Source organism: Nymphalis io, chromosome 5 (genome assembly GCF_905147045.1).
Source record: "Nymphalis io chromosome 5, ilAglIoxx1.1, whole genome shotgun sequence".
Classification (NCBI taxonomy): domain Eukaryota; kingdom Metazoa; phylum Arthropoda; class Insecta; order Lepidoptera; family Nymphalidae; genus Nymphalis; species Nymphalis io.
In genome coordinates this window covers 10245248-10255487 of record NC_065892.1, presented here as the reverse complement: position 1 = coordinate 10255487, position 10240 = coordinate 10245248, and positions in this window count along the sequence as shown.

The window sequence follows — 10240 nt, the reverse complement described above, 5'->3', positions numbered from 1 at the left end:
GAGGTCCCGACTGATGAAGTCTACGCTCCGACCATCACCTCTTTAAATCCGAAATCCCGAAGCCTTTCAGCTCGAACTCCAAAACCGATTCGATTGCCTAGCAGACTGCGAGGAAGTGGACACATACAACGACAGGCTTGTGGAAACTGTCCGTACGGCTGGGTCTAAGACCTTTAAGACCAGCCGTACAAAAGGAACCAAAAAGATCTCTGCCTCTACCCTACGGCTTATGGAGGAAAGACGGAAAATGATTCTGACGTCCCCAGCTGATACTGTCGGCTATCAGCTGATCAACAGAGAGATTTCAAAGTCTCTAACTCGCGACACTCGCCAATTTAATACAATGCGCATTAAAGAGGCCATCGAGCGGAACAAAGGCTCTAAAGTGTTCGCCAGAGATCTGTCTGTTGGTCAGAGTCAACTGACAAGGCTGAAAACTGAGGATGGCAGAATAGTCACGTCAAGATCTGAGCTGTTGGAAGAGGTTGAGAAGTTCTACGGTCAGCTGTACACGACAGCTCAATCACCTGTCAGTAGTCATGCTGCAGATCCCAGAGCAAGACTAACCCGACACTACACTGAAGATTTTCAGGACGTCAGTCTTTTCGAGATTAGAATGGCTCTCGGACAACTCAAAAACAACAAGGCACCTGGTGATGATGGTATTACAGCCGAGCTTCTGAAGGCGGGTGGTACACCGATCCTCAGGGCTCTTCAGAGGCTTTTTAACTCCGTCATTGCCAAAGGTCAAACGCCAAAAGCATGGCACAGAAGTGTGGTGGTACTTTTCTTTAAGAAGGGTGATAAAACCCTTCTGAAGAATTACAGGCCCATCTCACTGCTGAGTCATGTTTACAAGTTGTTTTCGAGAGTCATTACGAATCGTCTCGAGCAAAGGCTTGACGACTTCCAGCTACCCGAACAAGCCGGATTCCGGAAAGGCTTTAGCACCATAGATCACATACATACGCTGCGGCAAGTTATACAGAAGACTGAGGAGTATAACCAGCCACTTTGCTTAGCGTTTGTGGACTATGAGAAAGTCTTTGATTCGATCGAAACCTGGGCCGTGCTGAATTCTCTTCAAAGGTGCCAAATTGATTATCGGTATATCAGGGTGTTAAAGTGCTTGTACGAGAACGCCACCATGTCGATCCGACTCCAGGATCGGAACTCAAAACCTATCCAACTGCAGAGAGGTGTAAGACAGGGAGACGTGATATCTCCGAAACTGTTTACCGCTGCATTGGAAGATGTTTTCAAGCTTCTGGACTGGAACGGACTTGGCATCAATATCAACGGCGAGTACATCACTCATCTTCGATTTGCCGATGACATCGTAATTATGGCCGAGACCTTGGAAGACCTCGGCACTATGCTCGATGACCTCAGCAGGGTTTCCCAACAAGTGGGTCTAAAAATGAACATGGACAAGACGAAAATCATGTCGAACATCCATGTTGCACCCACTCAAGTCAAGGTTGGAAATTCTGCACTCGAAGTTGTAGACAACTATGTCTACCTAGGTCAGACCATCCAACTAGGTAGGTCCAACTTCGAGAAAGAGGTCAATCGTCGAATTCAACTCGGCTGGGCAGCGTTCGGGAAGCTACACGATATCTTCTCATCCCAAATACCGCAGTGTCTCAAGTCGAAAGTCTTCGACCAGTGTGTGTTGCCAGTGATGACTTATGGATCAGAGACGTGGTCGCTCACAATGGGCCTCATAAGAAGGCTCAAGGTCACTCAAAGGGCAATGGAGAGGGCTATGCTCGGAGTTTCTCTGCGAGATCGAATCAGAAATGATGAAATCCGCAGGCGAACCAAAGTAACCGACATAGCCCGAAGAATTGCTAAATTGAAGTGGCAGTGGGCGGGGCACATTGCTCGCAGAACCGACGGCCGCTGGGGCAGAAAGGTTCTCGAGTGGCGACCACGAACCGGAAGACGCAGCGTGGGCAGGCCCCCTACAAGGTGGACCGACAACTTAGAACGAGTCGCGGGAAGCCGTTGGATGCGGGCAGCGCAAGATCGGCCAACGTGGAAATCCTTGGGGGAGGCCTTTGTCCAGCAGTGGACGTCTTTCGGCTGGTGATGATGATGATGATGATATTATGTTATTAAGTTATATAGTGTTATTAAATTTTTGAAAATTAGGGTTGTAAATGTCTAATATGTTATTGTGTTTTGCGGTAGAATATCTGATGAGTGGGTGGTACCTACCCAGACGAGCTTGCACAAAGCCCTACCACCAGTAAGATAAAATTAAATAATTATACAGCACAGTAAAAAAATCTTTCGTAAGTTTATATATTATTCTGTAAATTAATAACAAATAGACTCCTGGTAGCACTTACACAGTTATTCCTTGGGGGTTTTTACTAACCATTTATTATTATATTAAAGTAATTGCTTAAATTGAAATGTTATAGGTTATGTTATGTATGTGTGTTATTCGATGATATCCCCGGCGTCATAAAAAATTGAACAAGCGAATGGTTGTTTTTTTATTCCTTGTTATATAAAAAGTAGAAAATAATTTTGAAAATTTTATAACAGTATTAGAAAGTTCAAGTTACTTGAAATTTGACATGTACTTCCCCAAATCGTTTTAAAACGTTATATGGAACAATAAGAAATATATAACACAATTTATCTTCCCTATTTTCATCGGTAATTGCGAAGCGTAGACGAGCCAATAGTCCGCGTTAGGGTTAAGTGGGTCCGCACTTAAAAAGACATCAAGGGTACAGAAATGGCATTATATCTTCCTGATGACCCTCAAAAATTACCCCAACGATGTTAGTCCGTAGTAGTTCTGAATCCCTTTAAACAATCGATGACAATGTTAAGGGCACATGTGTCACCAATAATTATACTAAATTAGATATTTCGTAGCCATTTTCATGTATAGTTGTAAAATACTCAAATCAAAGAGATATTTAATAAGATATAGATTTAACAAATATAGTACAAAGAATATCACAAGAAGTTATCCTAGTCGTGTGTCTACTCGCAAACTCTCATGCCACAAGAGTTAAGTAATTAAAACATGTCTGCTTTACTAAGTATTTTATGAAATGACTTTGGAACGTACTGGTAAAAATTTGTCTTTGTACTGAAAACTGAAGTTTTTTTCTCGGACAAAAGCGACGTAGATAACAATACGTGAAGCTTGGGATCAACCGGTCCTTTGAACAAAACTCACCGCAGACTTTATTCCGACCAGAATGTTACCGGCTATATTAGTAAAATTAAAACTGAAATATGAATACGGTCCATATTCAAGCCGAGTTGTGCTTGTGAATTCGTTTTCTTAGATTTTACCCTTTTTCTATAAACAATATAGTTTTTTTGTAATCGGATTGTAATCCTTTTTATTTTCTATTTATAAATTAAACTCAGCATATAAGCTTCAAGAATCGAGATGGTCCAGTGGAAAAAACTAATTTGGAGAAGGACTACTGAACATCAATACTAAGCATTGCTCTGCTTGTGTTTAGAATGTATAATGAGCGTATGGAATTTATCAGGCCCGCTTAACAAAGCCCAGGCAGTCATTTTAATTCTTGTAATTTTAACTATAAAGGTAAATGAGTACTCCATACGTTTCTTCTACTCTACCCTTTGTACCCAAATAGGATTACTTGGTCAATGAATGCTTAGTATTGTTTTCGATTAAAAAACGCATTTACATTTTTCCCCCACACTAGTGATAAAAGAGTGATAGTTCCCGCCTCGCTAGGTACTTACCGAAAAAATATTGTCCTAAGTACCTGTACATGAGTGTGCCGCTTGTTCTTGCTATCTAGAGACTCAAGTGGGAGCAGATTGCCTCCACTATCGTCAGGCTTACTGATAAGGACCTCAGGGCCTTCTTGCATTTGCGAATCAGGGCTAGTTGAGCTAGAGTCCTGACTTGCCTCGTATGGTAATATCAGGTCACCAGGCCATCAGGTCTTAACTACACGGCTGATCATCATGAAATTTTACATGAAAATGTTCAGGGGTACAGAAAATAGGAGATAGGGTACGTAACACCTATCAGGGGGGCCTGATAGGTTTCACACGCGGGCGAAGCCGTCGGAAACTAATTGTATATAAAGTTTATGTTTTCTTCACTATACGCAAATGTATGAACTGAATATAAAAGATAAAAGTTATAGTTTTAACAATTAAAAAAAAAAAATTGTTCTTGCAGGTTAATGGATGAACGTAACCAAATGTTTATAATTATTGTTTTGTGCTGGTTTTACTTGACATTTTGAATATGTGGTAGTTTCTCGATGTTTGATGACTAGACTTATATTTAGAATCTACTTAAAAATGTATTTTTTTTTAATAATACAATTTACTTTCTCGTTATATATCTCGTCTTATTTTTTAAGTTTTTTTTTATAGAATAGGAAGGCGGACGAGCATATGGGCCACCTAATTGTAAGTGGTCACCAACGCCCATAGATATTGGCATTGTAAGAAATGTTAACCATCGCTTACATCACTTGTGCCTGTAATTACACTGCTTCACTCACCCTTCAAACCGGAACACAACAATACCAAGTACAGTAGAATATCTGATGAGTGGGTGGTACCTACCCAGACGAGCTTGCACAAAGCTCTACCACCAGTTGTGGTAAGTGATAAAGAACGTGTTTCAAATATTTTCGTGGCTACACTTACAAAGTTGATATCTTTAAATTTTTTAATAACAATCATACATGCTTGTAGCTAGCAAAGTCGTTGCCTCATCTTTCTTATCTTGGCTACCTGCCAACTCACTTTATGACTCTATTGTGAATCAGCTCTGTCAAGCATTGTGCTTATTGACTCCATTATACTATATGAAAGATTTAATATAATGCAATTTTATTTCTGCCTAAGACATGTTTTGATGACTTTAAAATATTTATATAACAAAAAATATATATTAATTTAATTAATTAATTATTTATGTATGCGTTTAACAACGGGTGTTTTAGTGATTAAAATATATGGAAATTGGTATTAATATAAATGCTATAATAAATACTTAGTTAATTTATTTTAATGTAGGTATACAATAATGTAACTATAAAAGAAAAATAAAAACAGGTAATTTTTTCTAAGCTGTTTTTGTTGAATTGCATTTACTTTGAGGATTCTAGGAGAAATCTTAAGAAAAGCTTTGGAATGTGTCTCCGAGACATTTTGCAATGCAATGAAACGTTTCAGGCTTTGCAGCAATGTAGGAACGACAAAACATTGTTTTAGCGTTTAGTAGTTTAATATCTTAGGTCAAAGCGTTCTCTTTGAAACGGGGCCAGGCATTTCTAACAGGGTGTACCTGGTAAGAGTTATTATTAGTGGGAGCCGTGTATAGATTTTGTTTGCTGCCATACATTACATGTTACCGTACATGTAACCGTAAGAACATTGCACGTCATTTCTTTATTGTTTAATTATTGATTGCTAGATTATTTTTTATTGTGTTAAAATGTGAAGACATACGGAAAATATGAAAAAAAAAATTATACTTACAAAACCTCACATGCCTCCAACCTCACCTCCTTCGCCAATTTATTGATGCAGGTTAAATTGATCTATTTCATATATATATTTTTTAGTCCCATATATTTATTTATTTTATTATCATATATTATTTTTATTGGATAAAAGTGCTCGTAGATTTATTTCTTGTAAATTGAAAAAAAAAAGAAAAAAAGTAAAAAGGTTTCGACTCCACCATTGATAATTGAAGCGACGTTATCATCAGACATATGCAAGTTTCTTTTTGGAGTCTATGGCCGATGCAGTTGACCACTCTACCATCATACTTGTGGTCATGTGTTTAGAATGCCTTTCTAAGTAGATATAAATTAGCACGTGGATGATAACTAACATTTTGTTAATTCCATGTTCAAAAGCATACAAAGATAATGAGATTCATTACGTAGACATCGTATCAATTCTACTTGAGTTGTTCTCAGTCTTACGTAAATGACAACAGTTTAAGTATAACCACTTACAAAGGTTCTTGGTGGAATTGTAAAAGTTTTTTCGTTACATTTTTCGTATGCGATGCGGGCGTCCTTTTACGTTAGAATTTCGCTCGTTTTGAGACAAACCTCAAGCCACAAAGTAAATACAGCGTGTTGAGGAAAATCTTTCTTGGAACTTTAAGCGCCTTTAAAATCTTAAAAGCTATATTTACCTTTCAAAATTAAATTATATAAACATTTAGAATAATGATAAATTACCTATACCTCTAAGAGTTTCTTTTTATATTTTGGTATATTTATTAAAAGGATTTTCCGCTTGTCATAAAGATGTTAATTTATGTTATGTTGGAAAATTTGTTTTAACCGATACACAAACAGTGTGTACCTATATAGGACATACATATATATACATTGGATATCAGGACATATATTAAATTACGAATTTATACAATTTTAAGCTAGTTTATATTCCTAAGCATGTGTATACGGCATAATCATTAAAATAATATTAATAAAGTCAATATATTTTTATATAAAAATCAATAAAATTTTATGAATTAGTAATATAGTTTCAAATAAATAAAATGGAAGCCTCTTTCAATGTTTTAATCTAAGTTAATATGACTATTTGCAAATTACCAAAACTAACATGGAACACTAACCAGAAAAGTTATAATGAATAAGATAGTATTTATTTTAAACTTATTATTCTAATAATTTAAATATTTCAGAATAAAAGTATTTACCTAAAATGTTTCGAAAACAGATGCTAGTGGCAATGCATGGAAAATTAACTTATACAAACAACGTTGTGGTTTTCTTGCTTTCTTTTGCGCCTGAATGACAACAGTTGGCTTTTCTGCTTTTCATTCTTTTTATATATAGCACATATATGTATATATATACCCTAATTGAAGCTAATTAGGGTATATATATAGCTTTAAATAGATTTTGTAAAATAATAAACGTTAATTAGTTTGATTAGTAATACTGTTAAAATAATGTTACCTATTTATTATATTTGTCTTTAACATGAAAGCCTAACATTATGAGAGTGTCGCTGTTTATTTCTTAAATAACAATGGTAACTTTATACAAGAATAGCGATGAGTGCGAACTTCAAATGACTTCATATCTTCAAATTCACGAGGTGAGATTGGGTATAAATGAGGAACCAATAAGCGAATAAGTTGTTGTTACTATAAAGCTCAAAGTACTCTCTGTTGATACACACATTTATTTATAAGATGACGTTAAGTTGCTTAACCGATTTGGGTATAAAGTTTCGAAATTAATACACTATTCAGAACTTCCAAAAGGTTGTATTGTATATATACGTATGGGCTTAACATTATAGAGCATGAAGAAATTTGTAAAATTTTGCAAGTTTGATTTTCAATACTGATCGTGAGAAGCAAAACGTTTGATCGTGGGCACAGTAAACATAATATTTAGCCTGTCACGAAATGTATGTAATAACAAATACAATCTTTTCAAACAGTGATTACATACTGTCTAGATTGCATAAGGGCACAGAGTTAACCTAGAGCAATTTAGGCGAATCTTATCGGCTGTGAAGGAAATAATTCAAATCATTTCGTATCGTTTCACCTTATTGGAAACTAGTTTAGTCCATTTTTTAGAAAAGTGTACAAAATATTTTGTGACAAACAAATCAATCTTAGTTCATCTGCACTGTATTTAATAGAAAATAGTAATAGTTTTATAGAATTTAATAGAAGAAATAAATTCGTTCCAGCATAAGCATACCACCTTCAGCAATCAATCATACACTAAGCCTTGATTACTTTCTTGGTAGCCCCGCATTGAGAAAAAAAAGTATATTAGAGACCTAATTCTTCGGTTCTAGAATGTCACACTCTCCTGAAGGTAGTTACGAGTAATGTGCTAAATATAAAATGTGTGTACGACCGTCACAGGCACGACTGCTGTGTTTAAAAAGGGTTTTAGGTTACCTGTATAACGATAGTATTACTAATTAATTTGAAATAAAGATTTAGGTAAATTAAATAAAATATATTTTCATTTAAAATGATTAATAATAACACAAATATTTATTTAGCCTAATAGCATTTTAACGTTCGATTTGATTATCAAATTTCTAGAATGACATTGTGTATACTCTTGCAAGTTCTCCATTTAGGTATTTTTTTTTATATTTCAGAAATTGTGTAATATAAATAATTTTCTACAAATCTTTTCATTTGAAATTAATGTTAACAAAATAAAAACAAACGTTTTTATTTGTTACTAACGAAGTTATGAGATACTAAGTTAAAACTTTTTGAAAAAAGCGCTCATTTCACTTTGTTGCCATTTACCTTATTATAATAAACAAAAGGTAAATTAAACGCAGAAGTTAGAGTATCGTTTGAGCAAGCTTTAAACCCATTGTAATCATTTATTAATAAAAGACCAACGGTTTTACCTGCTTTGCGAGGCACAGCAACGTAATACCTTTGACTTCCTAACAGCAAAGCCTTATCTGCTTATCACTTATCTAAGGTAAAATGATCGCCATTTATCATTATCGAAGTATAAAATATTTATATTTTGTAAAATAAAAGCATAAATTCATTTAATATTAACACACTTTTGACAATTCTGGAAAACCAAATTTTGGTTTAATTTATTTTGGTAAAGTTAAACGAAATTTTCCCTCGTTCCATCAATCTGCAATCAGCACAGCTATTCTGCACACGAAGACAAAGTAATTCGTTGATGAATTCAAATGTTAAATGTAATATATAAAACGAACATTGCTGACATGCGACGTGGAATCCGAAATTAAATATGATAATTAAAGGATGTATCAATAAACTGTCATTATATTTTTAAATATATGATTTATTTTACTTTATTGCCTCGTTTGTGTTTTGGTATGTAGTTTCACAAGAAATTCTTAGTAGCAATCTGAAGTAAGGAAGCTAGTGTTATACTTCCGTTATAGCCGTCAGAACTTAATCTTTCAACGATTGTGTCGGTTTGAGAGAGTGTGGAAAAGAGAGTGAACATGTGTTTATACGCATGTATGGTCACCATCATATCTCAATGGATTAGTCGCTGAGATAATTCATCGTGGTTAAAACTTAGTTTAGAATATTTTAAATACTTTACGCTACAATTATCTACTAATTAAATTAATTTATGCATATATGCAGATAAAAAGAGAAGTGTTATGGCCCTCCGTCGTAAGTATATAATATAAAACAAACAAGAGCATTATAGAAATTATGACAACAATTGTTTTTGATACCATTTATTGGTCATGTTTTCAGAAAGACAAAAGAACTCTGATTAAAGGTCAAAGACAAATTACAGAAAAATATGATGAGAAAATTCCTAAGGAAATTCATTTTATAAGCTCTGGTGCAATACAGTTATGATAACTTGTTTTCTCAGAATAAGCACGCCTTTTACAAAATGGATGGTTGCAAAGTTATCTTAGCTACACATTATTGAATGATCTAGTAAGATTATTTAGTAATTTAAATAAAAATTAAAACTTAATTTGAAAGAAAAATGCCATTCCATTTGGATTCTTCTAAATATATATATTATATTATGTTATAATATAATTATTATATTAACTTATATTATGCTGACCTACTTCTACTCAATAATTAATATCATATATATGTAATGCTTCGTAAGTATAATTTCACCTAGACTCCTTCCGGTTGTGTCGGATTGCCATCTGATTAGATTATGAAAGTGACTAAATAGAGAGTGCGTCTGAGCGAATACACTGTAATAATTTACCCTGCGAAGTAAGGTAATTGCGTAGGTAAACATTATAATTATATTAATATACTAGCTGCTATAATTTTTGAATCAAAATATAAATATTCGTCAATCGATCTATTCACCCATACAGTAGAATGCTACGGGAATATAAAAAGATATATGCTAAAAATATATAATATATATAGCATAAAGCATACGTACACCACGCCTTGCTATTTTTTCATGCGTTTAGTTATTATTATGTTCTTAGGTTCGGTCTACGGATTCTAAATGAGAATAGTGACTCATCGTACATTCGTCCCATATAAGATGAGACCACTTGAAAAAGTTGGCCACTTAGCTGTTTTTTTTTTTAAATAAATAATAAGTAAGAGGTCAACATCACCCTCAGATATTGGCGCTATAAGAAATATTAACCATCCCTTAAGTATAATGTTAGGTTCCTTGTTCCTGTAGTTACACTGGCTCGTTCGCCCTTTAAACCGGAACATAAC